General features: G+C 32.8%; 1 non-coding gene across 1 annotated transcript; it reads right to left on the reverse strand.

The window, feature by feature from the left end:
* Positions 1–15,602: 15,602 nt before the first annotated feature.
* LOC113781813 lies at positions 15,603–15,709 on the reverse strand. The gene has a single exon (XR_003469717.1). It is a non-coding gene; the product is annotated as a small nucleolar RNA R71 (small nucleolar RNA).
* Positions 15,710–16,506: the final 797 nt, after the last annotated feature.

The following is a 16,506-nucleotide window of genomic DNA, read 5'->3' on the forward strand; positions in this document are numbered from 1 at the left end:
CTCTCATCTAAAAGAGCAAGAAAGGTTTGCACAAAAGCAAAAATAAAAAAGGCCTATGGGTTTCACGTGCGTGCAAATGATACTTTCTTCATGAGCCTGGAATTAATTGACATTGCTGTTTTAGTTGACCAGATCTTAATCAGATTTTCAATTTCGCCCCATGATTTTCATATTTAAACATATTCTGGGAAATCAAAACTTTGCCTAAATTCTAACTTCAAAAAAAAAATTAACTTTGCCTAGATTCTAAACAATTATTCAGACAAAATGAGTGGCAGTTAAGAATGTGATTTGATCAATTTATACCCTTACTTTTAGATTGCTATGTGACAAATACTTCGTAAACAATTGAAAGGTATAGATTTTAAACTGCAATTTTTCTTTTCCATTGAAGAAGCAGTTGCATAATACTGAAAATCACAACTTAAACAAAATATATATACATTCATTGAAACATGCAAAATGAAATTAACTAAATGTACCTTATAGGAGGAGAATATTAATGATTTTGTACAAAAAATTATTTATCATTGTGAGAATTTGAGAATTCAAAATCTTATGTTCCTAGAGTTATGATGCATGCCAAGTTTCAAAGTGAAACAAAACTAATTGCTTTTCTACACTTAATATAAAGTTTCACATGGAATTTTTAAAATTCTTTGTTTTTTTGGTTAAGGTCTTTCGTTTAGATCTTTAAAATATGCTTTAGATTTTAAAACAAGAGATTAAGAAAGGTTTTGTACATATCTTTGCAATAACAAAAATTGTGGTTCTTGGCTCAGAGGTCATCAATTTCTTCACTCCACTATAGCTGGTATGGAAAATTAAGCAAATCAACTTGAAATTATAAAAATAGAGTCCCAAATTGGACCATTGAAAAATTGGTATAAACTAGAAAGTTCTCTTTTATCCAGTCTTCTTTGTATGCAATCAAACATACAAATTAAACACAGAATGGAACAGAACTTTAGGTTTTTTTTTTCTTTTACTTTTCGGGGTTCTTCTCCAAAATTTTGGTAATACCACTTCGCTTTTCCTGGTGTTGCATACAAAAGAATAAAAAATAAATAAAAAGAATTGCCTAGTCCATAAATTTAATTTAATATTATATTTTCAGCTATAATTTATTTTAAAACGATCCATCAAAACATGCATTGGGCTGAGTGAATGGAAAGTCATAAGAAGAAAAAAAGTAAATAAGAAATTGATAAAGTATCCTTTTTGCGTAGCTTCATTTGTGCCTTACTTTCTGTTTAAAATGTGGGCTTAATGGTACGTATGAACGAAGTGAAACTTTGAACATCCTTATGAATTTGATATTTTTCCCTTTATCCTTCCTGGTTTGCTCCTCGCTACAGCTTTTGTTTGTGGATCTGTTTTTTTATATGGGTTTATTGTTCTATTTTTAATTTTCTTTTCTTGAACTAGATCATGTTGAAGCTATATATCTCGTGACAGCACTTCTTAAGAGCTCACGGAAGGGCCATCAACAATGTGGGTGACAATTGTCTAAATATAATTGACTATTTATTCAAAATTGATTTAAAACAAGAAAATAAAAATAATTTAAAAGTAAAACTGTCAAATGACAATTTCCTTTCCAAATGGACCACATAATTTTATAGTTCTTTTTTCCTTTTTTTTTAGAATGAAAATAGGTGTCATGTTCTCTTCACTATCTTCTAGTCTGGGAATAAATGTGGCCTTGGAGTAATGCGGTGAGTTGCAATGCTAGGGTTAGAAAAGTTGTATGTAGTACACTTGTCTCGCACCTACCTACAGCTGCATTATGAGAAATTGGAGAGGTCACTCTACTGGAGAGGAAGATCATTAGGGTTCTTATATTCGGTGACATAATATATAGGTGCATTGGATGGATTCGATTTATTTTGTCTCCAAAATTATACGGAAAAAAAATTTAATGCTACTGCATTTTTAAATAAACACTGTCCCTTCATTTTTTTTTTTTTGGGAAGTAACTAGTTTCAAGGATTTTTGTATGGGTTTACAAATTAACCTAAGTTATTTCTTATTTTTCACTCATCAAAAGTTTTTCAATCAAATGCTCAAGCAGTTGAAGTCTGAAGGAGAGATGCTGGAAAAGATGACAGCCACGGAGGACTGTTGAGTTGACTTGTAAGTTTTGGTGGATAAGAAATTCTAATCTTACGTACTATGAAGGCCTTTTTACCCGTCCAATATTCGTGAGTTGTTTCATAAAAGGTTCTACATAAGTTGTAACAAAAGTTTAGAAGTTTAGTTGTAGATTTAAATCAAACTGTTACTTCTATACGTATGCATTTATGCAGGAGATCTTGTTAAAGGTCTTGTACTTTAAGCATTTAAATTTAATAGATTTTTTGCTTTCTATAAGAATGATTTGGTGTTTAAAATTTTAAATTGTAGATCAATTTTAATGTTACACTGGCTTGAGTTTATGAAACTACATATACATATAGTACAAAAATTTTGGTCCAAGGCAGCCCATTCTTTGCGTGATTGATGATAACTTGCTGGAAATAAACTAGAAGGAATCAATGGCTGTAAATAATTCTGAAGGGCTACCTTTGTATAATTTCATTTTATGCTTATTTTTCAATTCACTAATTAACATTGTCTTCGTTACTTTCCTATAATTTGGCAGCGAAAACCCTTTTCTTTGCTCCTAGTTTCCGATTTTTTAAACTTGATTCTTAATAAATTTTAGTAAATTGTACCTTTTGTTCAATGTAAGGAAATATTAGACAAATTTGCCACCAACAGCTTCAAGTTGTTGAGTTGCATGGATTGGACACTGTCGTGCGATTGCCACGTCCAAAAGGCATAAGCGTTACAATAGTGGAGTGGATGCCAATATCATTTTTTCCTTTGAACTTTTATTCGTTGAGAAAGCTAATTATCGATCTCGATGGGGGCAGGAAGTTTTCTTTCAACATAAAATTGCTCAGTGCAGGGTAATGGAGTCTCTGAATATTAGCTTTATTTTGTTTTTGGGCAATCAAGTTTCATTGCAGAGCAAAGATGCATAATGAGCTTACCAAAAAAGTGAATATAGCTACTTAAGCATTTGTAGGCGCTGTTTCTAGCTTCTCCCCCATCACCTGCAGCCCTGCTCTTTGTTCTTTTCCTATGAAGATGAAATCTAATTGTACATCAAGGACAATTTTCTATGTAGGTTTTCCATTAGTCTTCAATGCAAGAATTGATCCGAATGGCAAAGTCTACCATTTTTCCAACTAATTTGTCAATATATAACTCTTACCTCTTCTTCTTTTTTATTTGATTTTTGGGGCTAGTGGGGGCTAGAATGTTAAAAAAGGAAAGAGAAGAAAAGAGGGATTAGTTTTCTTGCTCTTGCCTCAAAGAAAGCAAACAAATTCATTACTGTAATAAGATTTTACTGTATATTGATCTTCAAAAGAAACCCTAAATAGAGGACGTGGCTACTTGAAGTTCAGGTGTGTTTCGAGATTATGATTTTCTTTAATCTCTATTCCATAATTTATGAGATCCCATGTTATGAAATCTGATAATTACTAAGAATTCACCCACGTACGGTAGGCTAATTGCAATTATAATTTCAAAAAATTTTATCACAATCCGGACTAATTACTTGACAAGTCTAGTAAAATTGATTTTCAACTAATGAAAATACTCTAAATAAAATTTTAGAGCTCGTTAATTTTATATTATATACAATTTGAATAAGATTGTAAGATCCTTATTTGTTCATCAATCACTAATTCACTTGTCAAAGACCTAGTAATAGTTAGTCTAGAGTATAATAAAAAATTTTCTTATAGTTTCCCATGTTCGTGTATAATGCATTGTCAACTTTTGTCTTTCCCACAGAATCCATCATCACAGCATGGAGCTAGTTTGTTGCTGTTAAAAAAATCCCTTTGGACTTCAACTGTGGTTTCTTGTAGTGAGAAATAGAACAGAATAGGGAAAAATAAAAGATGACTTGAATATTATTATATTTCTTTTCTTTCAAGGCTAGAATCAAATTGGCGTGCGGTTTATGTGTTTCTTTCTCTCTTTTTTTTGAGTTTTATTTTTATATTCATTTTTGAGTCTGTACTTCTCTATACATGTACAGAATTCTTCCAGAAGTAAGGAGTTTTTTTTTTTTTTTTTTTGTACATTCTGTCCTTTTATTTATGCTTTTGATGTAGTCTACCACTTCAATTACAGATCGAAAAGTTCTTGGGCTTGTTTGATGAGAATAAAACTGCATTACAAAGATTGTTCATCATTTCTACATCCAATATGATACTGATTACAGAAAAGCCTTCACCAATTATTAGCTTTTCCATTTTTTCCCTAAAAAGTAATGGTATTGTAAAAACGAAAACCAAATCCAATTCAACTAATTTGCCAAGCTAAGTTTGCACATTAAGGTGCACAAAATAGTCATTCCATGCTAATTGTATTTATCCTAAATCTATACTAAATGAAAACGTGACAAAAAACAATACTAGTTGTATATATGTATAGTCCCAATTATCATTATATTGCTAATTTCTTGTGGTTTACACCTATAACTTTTCTGATATAAACAAAATCCATAAATGGACAAATTTCTACTTAAGCAAAGCCTAGTGCACTATACATGTACTAGAATTCCATCTTGAACTTGACAATAAAGAGAAACTAGTGAATTTACAAAAAAAAAAAAGTCATTTTGCACATTTCTGCATTAATCCTATAACCCAGAAAAAAAAAGTTTGTTTAAGTATCACCAATATGATACTAAGCTTTTGAGTTTTTTTTTTATATTCATTTTTGTGTTTGTAGTTCTCTACACATATACAGGATTCTTCACTACTCTAATGATAAGTGTTAGAAGACTAATTGTGCATTATACTTATGAATATTTCCCCTTTATTTTGCTAAAATATGGTGTTAATTGATAGATTTTACTCATGTTTGATTTTTGGTATTGTTTCTAGGAAATTGTTGTGAAAAAGGGAGTAAAACGGACATTAAAGCTGAATTTTCAGAAGACTATATTCTATAAAGCATGACCACGTCTTATCCTATTACGGAGTCTGAATCTTGCAGGACACGAGATGAATCTATCGTTCGATTAAGAAATCAGCTACGTCTCTTGGTTGTCCATATTAGCCACGAATTAGGATTTTACGTGTTTACATGTTTGTTTCTTTTTTTTTTTGAGTTTTTATTAGCGTGCAGTTTACGTGTTTCTTTCCTTTTTTTTTTTGGGTTTTTATTTTTATGTTCATTTTTTGTCTGTAGTTCTCTATACATTTACAGAATTCTTCCAGAAGTAAGGAATTTTTTTCTTTTTTTTTTGGGTAAATTCAGTCCTTTTATTCTTCCCCCAGCTTGTATCTCCTCTGCATCTTCCAACTTATTTATGCTTTTGATGAAGTCTACCACTTCAATTACAGATCGAAAAGTTCTTGGGCTTGTTGGATGAGAATAAAACTGCAGTACAAAGATTGTTCATCATTTCTACATCCAATATGATACTAATTACAGAAAAGCCTTCACCAATTATTAGCTTTTCCATTCTTTTTTCCTAAAAAGTAATGGTATTGTAAAAACTAAAACCAAATCCAATTCAACTGATTTGCCAAGCTAAGTTTTCACATTAAGGTGCACAAAATAGTCGTTCCATGCCAATTGTATTTATCCTAAATCTATCCTACATGAAAACGTGACAAAAAACAATACTAGTTGTATATATGTATAGTCCCAATTATCATTATATTGCTAATTTCTTGTGGTTTACACCTATAACTTTTCTGATATAAACAAAATCCATAAATGGACAAATTTCTACTAAAGCAAAGCCTAGTGCTCTATACATGTACTAGAATTTCATCTTGAACTTGACAATAAAGAGAAAATTAGTGAATTTATGAAGAAAAAAAAAGTCATTTTGCACATTTCTGCATTAATCTTATAACCCAAAAAAAATTTTTGTTTAAGTATCACCGATATGATACTAATTTTTTGAGTTTTTATTTTTATATTTAATTTTGTGTCTGTAGTTCTCTATACTTGTACAAGATATTTCACTACCCTAATAACAAGTTAAATATGCACTATAAATTACAAATTGGCAATTTAATTGATATAATGTCTATGACAATACGGGAAGGAATCATCAGCATTCATAATCTATTATATTCTACAAATATACTCTATTCTATAAAAGAATACGCGGATGGAAGGGACAAAAATAGTTGTCAATACAATCATACATGTACAATTTAACAATTTTTACACAATTTAAATTTCAACATTACTAACTTATTTTGAATCATTTATTATTTGAGATTATTATTACTGATAACCGTTCATGCCCTTAGTCCTCATCCAAGAGAAGACAAAAAGACTACAATTATTATTGGTATTAGTAAAGCTAAAAAAGCCCACAGAATGTTGTTGTTTTCTTTTCCAATACGTACTTGTCCACTTTGCCCCGTCACTCCACAGTCATTACTTTAACTTTCATCTCTTTTGTCGTCATCATTACCTTTTCATTTTGTCTCTATCTCTTCTCTCCTCAGTAACAATTGGAAATTAGGGAATTCTAATTTAACAAAAGGAACCAGAAGCTATTAAGTTTATGCAATAATATCAGGCTAAAGGGAAAGTTTCACAAAACCAGATCAAGGATATTTGTTTCTTTGGCTTTTTCTTACGTGCAAAGAACGGGTCAAAAAACTAAAAATAACATTAAAAGGATATATGATTTTCATATTGTTTCTAGCATGTTATGAACTTCTAACTTACAAACTCCTACGAATAAAATGCTACAAAAAAAAAGAAAGTTATGAACCTTATGGTCATGTATATATGTGATCAAGAGTATGTGAAAATTGAACTTTTTAGAACCGAATTTCCTCACCAATCTGAATTAGTATAATCCGTGAAAGTTTAAAAGAGGTCTCCTTATCATTTACATAGGTTTTAAACGTGAATATGCTTGAGAGGAGAAATTTTATAAAAAAAAATAATGTAATAATTTGATGTATGTGAGATTAAAAAAATAATTAAAAATATGTCAAGGAGATATTCTAAAATTTTTCTATTGAAACTCATGATCCAAACGTAATTTTTCTTAACCTTTTTATAAATGCTGACTCATTTTCTTCTTAGAAAATTTCATTGGGTTAGTCTCATAAGAGAGGCTGGTTGAGGGTATCCTTCAAATTGGACTCTCATTATCCAACCTGCTGCTCAAAATTGGTTCATTTCTTCAATCTTCAATAACCGTAGGTTGATTTTAGTTTAGGCGGTAAGCACAAATCGATGTATTAACAGAACTATTAGACAGTTTTTTTTTTCTTGTAGAGAAAAGTATGAGAAAGTAAAGGAAAGTTAGTTATTTTTTCTTTCATTTATGTTTGGTTGGCTGGAATGTTAAATAATTTTCTTGTACTTTTGTGCACTTCTTGCATTTTGTGTCTTGCAATATTTGCAGGATTTTGAAAGAAAATAATTTTTTTGATAAAAAGTAAATTTCATTAATAGATTGCTGAAAATCAGTCCAACACGATTTGAATTACATCATTACCCTAATGACATGATAAACATTTACTAGAAATTGTAGATTTATAATTTAACAGATACAATAGATCTGAAAAATTATGAATAGTATCTAAAAATACAATAAATTTTAAAATTATCTTCTAATGGACAAATCGCTAAAACTCCCTTTTTCTGCATATTGTAATTGTCAAATTTGTTGATCAATAGCTTTAAATTTCAATAATGATAATGAGATTTATCAAAATAGATCTAAGATCCAAATGAATTTCAAATCTGACTACTAGAACTGAAATAAATTCAGATCTAACAATAAAATAAGGGAAAAACACAAAAAATCTCTATAGGAATCCCTAAGAGAACTAAAAAAAAAGGGCAAATTACATTTTATCCCCCTGTGGTTTAGCATTTTTTTACATAACCCCCCTATGATTTCAAAAGCTATACATAACCCTCTCATGATTTGGATTAAAGTGTCAAAGTGACGGAAATAGTCATTCGTAACAGAACTTCTAAAAATGTCGAAATTACCCTTATAAATACATGACACATTAACCCCGTATGATTTTATATTTTATCATATAACCCCCTTATGGTTTAATATTTTACCATATAACCCTCTTATGGTTTTTAAAATATACACATAACCGCCCTTGGTTAATAAATAATTTTGAACTTTACATAAGGGTATTTTTAACATTTTAGGTGACTCCGTTAAGAATGATCATTCCCGTCACTTTGACACTTTAATCCAAATCATGAGGAGATTATGTATAGCTTTTGAAATCATAAGAGGGTTATATAAAAAAACGCTAAACCACAGGGGGGTAAAGTGGAATTTGTCCAAAAATAAAATTCACTAGGATCCCCAAGAGAAACAAAAAAACTCTCAATAAAAAAAAATAGGAGAAACTTTATTAGAAAAATAAAATAAAACAAATTTCATGGGAGGGAGACCATGGTGTAGTCTCCTTCTGTAAGGGAAAGCTTTTGAAAAAAGAAGAAAAAATAGAGAAAATTTGGAGAAGAACAGAGGTAGAGAGAAAATTTGAGGTACTGAAAATAGTTGGCTACTCACAGAAGTTTTAATAACTGCTACTAACTGCCGTTAACTTCCTATATTTTCTTAATTGTTTCTAATAACTAAACATGAATGGAAAACTCATTTTTATTTTCCTTTACTTCACTTTCCATCACAATACTTTCCTATATAACATTCCTTCTGTACAAACGGAATGCTTGGGCTTACAAAGATTGCATGATTGCTTTTTAAGGATGCAAAACAAAGTTTAGAGACAACCTAGAAGGCAATGTTACTAATTTCAATCGCAACTAGCTGTAGATAAAGGGAAAAAAACATCTTGGCACAATTTTGCATTCTGTACACTTGGATGCTAGCTTTATCTACGGACCCTTTCGAATAAATGATTAGATGCATTTGATCCATTTTTAAGCTTTTGCTATAAATTTACAACTGGCTATGAGTTGTGGTTGGGATATAGCCCAGAATAAGCTCACAATCCTGTGTCAGTGGTAGAAGCTTAATTACTTCATCCTTAGTTTGATGAACGACAGAGAGAAATGGAAATGACAATACCTACCAAAAAATATAACAAAAATAAATAAATAAAAAGTCACAAGCCACCTAAACCGCACGCCATCTAGTTGCATGTCGTGATGTGATCCTGCAGAAAAGACCAAAAAACGACAATGCATCATACCCAAACATGGGAAACTATTGTGAGGACTTAGCCTATGATTTGTGAATTCTTGATCTGGAATTTGATGAATTGTCGACTAGACATTCAAGAAAGTCTCCAGACACTTAATTTCAATTGGGACTTTGACGACTTCGCTGTCAATTCAAGAAACTCTAGTTCTTGATAATTGATATTAACTAATACAATGATATAAAAGCATTCAATTAGAACATTAATCCAAATTCACTTGATTCCTCTCTTCAACTGTCACAATTGTTTGGAAGCATACAAATCTGGTTCATAAATTTGTCGATCACATTTTTTGCATCCCAACACCACTTCATTGAACTAAGAGAAAAACGTATTTTGGTATATCCTACAAAACATGTGACGGGGTTTTGATATACGTACAAGTTAAAATCCGATTTACACCCGTTTCACTGCAAATATACAGGTCAACTAGTAATTTAGGGCATATATCGGGTCGATCCCACGAGAAAGATTGAACAATTACCGGTACTACTAAAGTTTCTCTATTATTTAGACTATCAATGAAATATAAAAAATGAAACCTACTGAACTTATGCAAAATAATAAAAACTCCTTAGGTTATGATATCCCTAACTACTCATGCAAGTGCTATATTTGGATCATTGAGAACTACTATCTTGGCTAGCTATGGTGTAATTTCCTTATGCACATGAATCCCACTTTCGTAGTGAATCAATTATACTCATAACTAATCTATACCTATTCTCATGGTTAAGAAATTAGTTACAAGTTCATTTTTTCAATGAAATTACATGAAATGAATCACTTAAAACCGCATAGGTGCACCTCTACTCTCGTGAGTGTACTTTCTATGTTTAGCACTTCTTGAACCAGTGTTAAATTTCAATTTTTATTGCAAAAATAACACCTTAGATAATCACAACTAATGGTACCAGATTAATCATGATTTTAAGAGTTAAAGTGCTAAATAACTTGCTCAAATAATAGCAATCAAATAGCCAAATAATAAACACTAACAATCATAGGAAGTTCAACCAAACCCAAGGTATAAACTTTAAAAATACATAATAAATATAAAATCCAGAACTTGCATATTAACCATACTTAAGAATCCAATACAAAAGATAAAGAGTTTAGAAGGAATGTAACCCTTGTCACATGAGTTCATCTCCTTGTCTTCTTCATCCTTCATCTTCCTCTTCATGTAGCTAACATACAAGAAAGGATGAACTAACTAGCTAAACTATCCTACACTAAGGTAATGGAAGAACTACATTTTTGCAGACTCGAAGCTTCTCCCGTTATGTCATCTGACCTCTATTTTCTCTCTGCCTATAAACTGATCAAAAGCTCCCTTTTCCACCGTTACATCTCCTCTTGATTGATTCTCAAATCTTCATTTTGTTAAGAAAGTCAAAAACAATGGTTTTTGACTTGGAACTTTGGCTATACCTCTTCCTTTTTGTCTTCTGAAGCATGTGCAACCGAATTCCCTTACCAAAATTAGCTGGAAAGTGGTGTGAACATAAGAGAAATGGCTGAACAAATTGCAGAATTTCGGCTACAAAATGCGACTTGACAAAACGCGGCTTCAAGCCACGTTTTGTTGACTCGCGTTTTCAACTCTGTGAAATTGACCTCATTTCAACTGCGGTTTTTTCTATGATCGAGGTCGAACTAACCTTTGTGCAAAACACAAAAGTTGTAGTCCTTTAAATTAGTTTTTTTAAGAATCATCCAAATCGGAGTTTTGTAGATTGAGATATGATCAAAATACTATCACCTAATCAAACCCATGTTTTCAACTTTGGACAGCAGTGTTGAATTTTGGTATTTAGACCTTTTGACTGAGAAAACGGCTGAATTGGATTCTGATGTCTTCATACCAAATTTAGATCTATCTCTTAGCTTCAAAATGGTGTAAATATCATCTCAATCCAATATGTGTAGCTCTAGATATAGGCAAAATACGAAAATGTGTCAAAGTTGTTTTCACTTGCATTTTTTCAATTCACTTCATTTCTTCTTTATCACTTAAATTCATCACCAATTATCCACTTTTCCCCTCAATTGACATCCTTTGGTGATTGAATCATTACTCCTGCAAGAAAATGAAGTTTTTACCATTAAAATCAATAGAAATGCAATGTTAGCCACTTTAACATAAAATGTAGATTTTTACCAAAACCTAGTTATTTTAGTTATAAAACTAAATAATCAAATCAAAATTAACTAATGAAATGCACTTAAAAATACATAAAATAAACCCTTATCAATATGTACTATATCTTTATCGTTCTCATTCAAGAAAATGGACGTGAGGTCTAAGCCATAACCTTAGAAAGAAAATATCATTTTCGCGCTTCCTTCCTGGAGGTGTGGAAATGGGGAGATCGGCGTTTAAAGCTCTGAAATTTTTGGTGATCGACACCGGGGAGAACGTAAAGAATCTATTGCAGTCGTGGGATGGGAGAATGAAGGCCATTAAGGAGAATCACATCCTTTCTTTCAATACAGCCTCTAACTACCCCATCGATTGTGTTGAGTTTGATGTTCAGACAGATATTTATTATGAGACGAATTCGTTGGAAGAGGCCGTGAAGCCATGCTTCGAAGGGGGATTGCAAGGTATTGTTTCCGACGTGAAAGGCATCTTCAGAAATCCAGGGGCAGTCAACAAGATCAAAGACTCGAAGCTCTCCCTAGTCCCTTCTAAGTTCTAACATACGGCCAACTGAATAATGTGCCTGGGGCCGTCCACCTGCAATATTTGATGGGCATTGAAGGCGTGAATGCGACTATTCATTGCATCCTTAGTGTGCTTCCCCATTTGGTAGATTTAGACATGAAATTCAGACGCTTCTTGAATGTGGATAGTCATTCTCATGCTCTTATTCATGTTCTTTAAGCAAAATACAAATCCTTCTGTGAAGACTGCAAAAACAGATTGGATTGGGAGGAGGCTTTTGAATGCGCAGCATGCAGATTTTATCTCTGCCCAGATCACGCTTTTGAGAGAGAATTGTGAGCGTTCTAACTACATTTAATTAGTTACTTTGAAGAATAAGAAAACACACACTACTGTCATAAATTCTTTTGTAGGGAATGCTTATGTTCATTCCCGGTTTTTACCTTCAAAGTACGGGCATGTGAATAAGGAGCATACTTTTAAATGGAAAAAGTTGCTAGAAATAGGTTTTGGGAACAAAATAATAAGGTTGATCTATATGAGGAAACATTTTACACCGTTTTATAAAATATTTGTACCAAGGTCATATAGATATTTTATAAAATTCCTTAACGCACTTGTGCTGCACGATTCACCACTCAAAATTTGAATGATAGATTTGTAATACACATTATTTGTGAATGTTTGTACCTTGCGAATTAGGTTTCTTATTAATAGTGACAGAGCTAGGATCCAAGATTAGGAGGGACAATTGCTATTTTGTATAATACACTATAACTAATGGCAATATTTTTTCCAACAGTAACTAATGGCAATATTTTTTTTTCCAACAATAACTGCATAGAAAACTATAAATAACTAGTATGATAATTGTCTTAATTCTCTTGAATTTTACACAAAATTTAGAATAATAACAATATTGAACAAACTGGATGATAATTATTTTTTGGGCAGAAGATCACCAAAAAAATTGTTTTTACTTCAATATTCCTTTTTTTTTCATCTAGTACTTGGTTTTGTACTTAACATGCCATGGCATCATTTTTAAAGTAGGTGATGATTATAGATTTCAAGAACTTAAGGATTCAAAATAAACGAAAATAAGATATTATAGAAATTTTAGGAGGTGCAATTGTAAAACAAGATTGAAAATTTAAAATTTTTTCAAGTCAATTTTAACAATTTTTTAAAGTTGAGAGGAGCAATTGTTCACCTTCACTTGAATGTGACTTCATCACAACCCAAGGGGAGACTCCAAGGTTGATAAAGGGAAAGAGAGAAAAGGAGGACATGAAAGTCGATCTGCAGGAGACGTGGCTACTTGACTAATGTTTTGCTAGCAAAGCTAGGCAATAGTGTTAAAAATGTGTATATTCACTTATTCACAAAATCAGACCACCTAATTTGCATTTTCGAAGTATTGGAAGGATTGGAGAATGGAAGACCACCTCTGTGATCATCTGAGGGCATAGGTGGAACTTACTTCATGCAAAATGTGATAGGTTGCAATTTTATCATTTATTTTATAATTAATTTCTCCCGTTACCTTACCAAATGTGGATTAATTATCAGATTCTACTCACTTTTGAAAATTTGCATTTACTACAGGGAGTAGAGCAGAAATATCATAACAAGTGCCAATTTGATGGTTATCAGGAAAAGAATTGTAGCAGCAATCAAAACAAGGGAGAACAAGTCAACTCTGCCTTGGTACTCCAGAAGCACTTTTGGAAAAGGGGAACTTTTTCCCTTTTGGCAATTGCCGAACAGAGGAGAAACGGGAGAAGACTGGAGTCATCCTTTTTCCTCGGGGCCGCCACATAGCAGAGTAAAAAAAAGAGCTATTAGATAGGAAATAGGATAGGAGACAACAGGCACTACTCTCCTAGCTTTTCTCTTTGACTTTTGCTTTTCGTTTTTTGTGGTTTCCCTCCCTCGTATGTCAGGGACAATTAGAGATTATTGAATCATTCCCTATAGTTTCTCGTTTTCTTTCATCATTCGATCAAATTGAATTCTCGCGAGCAAGGACAATGGCCGCTACTGTTGCTTCAATTTTGTGTGGGTCCTTCTTGTCAGAGTTGAATTAAATCTCCCTTTTCTAGTTAAGAAACAACGGAGGTTTTGGTTCGTCTAAAAATTGTGAGATCGATTTAATTTTATCTTTTTTTTTATTTATTGGTATCTGCATATTCTCTGATTACAGTGCTTATGATTGTTCAATTAATTGATTGTCTCGGATCCGGATAATTAATTGATTTGATAATCTATTATCAATTGGGGTATTAAATCCGTAATCGTTTAATTGTTTTGAAATGGTGACAACTGGCATAATTAGATTTGTGTCAGGGGAATACGCGGGTTAATCTGAAATAACCCTGGTAGTGCGTTATTTGGTTAGAATAGGGCTTCTCTAATACGTAAGGCAATTGAAAAATTAAATCTTACGGGCGTACCTAAAATTATTTCTCAATTAAAGCAGTGATTAACGGGTGTACCTTAATCACCGATACAGTAAGGAGGGGTTGACTGTCATCGCTTGTTTGGCAGTTATAACCTATTTATTAGTAAATAATTGAAATTGTCTTTGCATCGATGATCAATTAGGTGAACCATTGTTGAAGTTATTTCTTGGCTAGACTTTTAGTTATTATTACTCTGATTTTAGTGAATTGTCATTTAGTTTTTAGTTGGCTATTTATTTTTAGTTGAACTGCTTTAATTGTCGTCCTTTATACAAAAACATCCCCCGTGCTATTTTGGATTTCAAAAGAGACAAATATCCCCAGTTCCTGAGGATATGATCCTGCTTGCCCTGTTTACAAATCAATAATTATTTGTGCATAATCCATCCCATTCAGGTATATCGGATTGAGCAAACTCTTCGCGAATAGAGTGAATCAAGTAATCCATTGCACACCTAGAGTCCCTGTTCCAATACTTAGAATCTGGTTTTGATTACTTTAATTGACAACTAGGTTTATTTTTATTACTGCACAGGCATCGACAACCTGTCAATTTTTGGCGCCGTTGCCGGGGACTGACATTAATTATTTGTTTCTTTTTAAGTTCATTTATGTTCTAATTTTTTGATATTTTTCTAGTTTACGTCTCGTTCTTCTCGTATAGGCGAATTAATTGTTGATCCTGAAGTAAAGAAGACTGCTCGTAGAATAAGAAAAGAGACCAGACATCTCAGAGAGGAGCAGTCCAGTGTTGCATCTCAAGGACTTGATTCAGAGATTGAGTCGACAAATTTGCGTGGTGATAATTCAAGTGATTCAGACCAAGAGGAAATCACCATGGCGAATACACGAACACTAAGGAAGTTGGTTGCACTTGATTTAAATCAGCAGCCCTTATGAATTAGTTTTTCGCATTTAAATGATAACACATCTTTTGAGTTAAAATCTGGTCTAATTTATCTCTTACCATCTTTCCATGGTTTATCAGGTGAGGAACTTTACAAGCACTTGCAAGAGTTTGATGTCGTTTGCAATAGCATGAAACCTCCGGGGATTACAGAAGAACAGATAAAAATGAGGGCATTCCCCTTCTCCTTGAAGGACTCCACAAAAGACTGGATGTACTACCTGCCACCAGGTAGCATCACCATGTGAGACCAGTTGAAGAAAAAATTCTTAGACAAATATTTTCCTGCGTCTCGAGCTGCAAGTCTAATGAAGGAGATATGCGATATCAAACAGCATCCAAGAGAGTCGCTTTATGATTATTGGGAGCGATTCAAGAAATTATGCATCAAGTGCCCTTAACACCAAATAATTGAGCAATTGCTCATCCAATATTTTTACGAGGGGCTACTTTTCAGAGACAGGAGTATAATTGATGCTGCAGGTGGATGGTCATTGATGAACAAGACTCCTCGAGAAGCGTGGGAGCTAATTGAAAGGATGGCTGAGAATTCGCAGCAGTTTGGTACGAGGGAGGATGTCCTAACACGTAAAGTAAATGAGGTAGAGACATCTTCTATCTAGCAGCAGTTGACTGACTTAACATTTTTTGTTAGGCAATTAGTTGTAAGAACTGCATCACAAGTCAAAGTGTATGGGATTTGCACTGCTATGGGTCATTCTACAGAGATATGCCCAATGATTCAAGAAGAAAGTGCGGAGCAAGTGAACATGACTGGTCACGCGCCCACGTCAAAAAAGTAATATGACCCGTACTCGAATACGTACAATCCAGGATGAAGAGATCATCCTAACTTCAGTTATAGAGGAAATAGACAGTCAAATTTCGCACCGAATATGCAGCAAGGGTATCAACAAAAGTATTAACCTTGCCCACCACCCCCTTCAAACTCAAGTCCATCTATGGAGAAGATGATGAAGTAATTAATTGCTAATCAATAAAAGACAAATTCTGACCTACAAAGTATGAGGAATCAATTGGGACAGATGCAAGCAATGTAGAGTCAGATAGCGATAGCAATTAACCGCATAGAATCCCAAGTCCTGTCTCAACCTGAATTGAACCTAAAGAATGTAAGTGCGATGACCTTAAGGAGCGGGAAGAAAATTCAGGGACCTGAACTCACGATTCCAAAGGACAATGATG

This window comes from Coffea eugenioides, chromosome 8, assembly GCF_003713205.1.
Source record: "Coffea eugenioides isolate CCC68of chromosome 8, Ceug_1.0, whole genome shotgun sequence".
NCBI classification, from domain to species: Eukaryota; Viridiplantae; Streptophyta; class Magnoliopsida; order Gentianales; family Rubiaceae; genus Coffea; species Coffea eugenioides.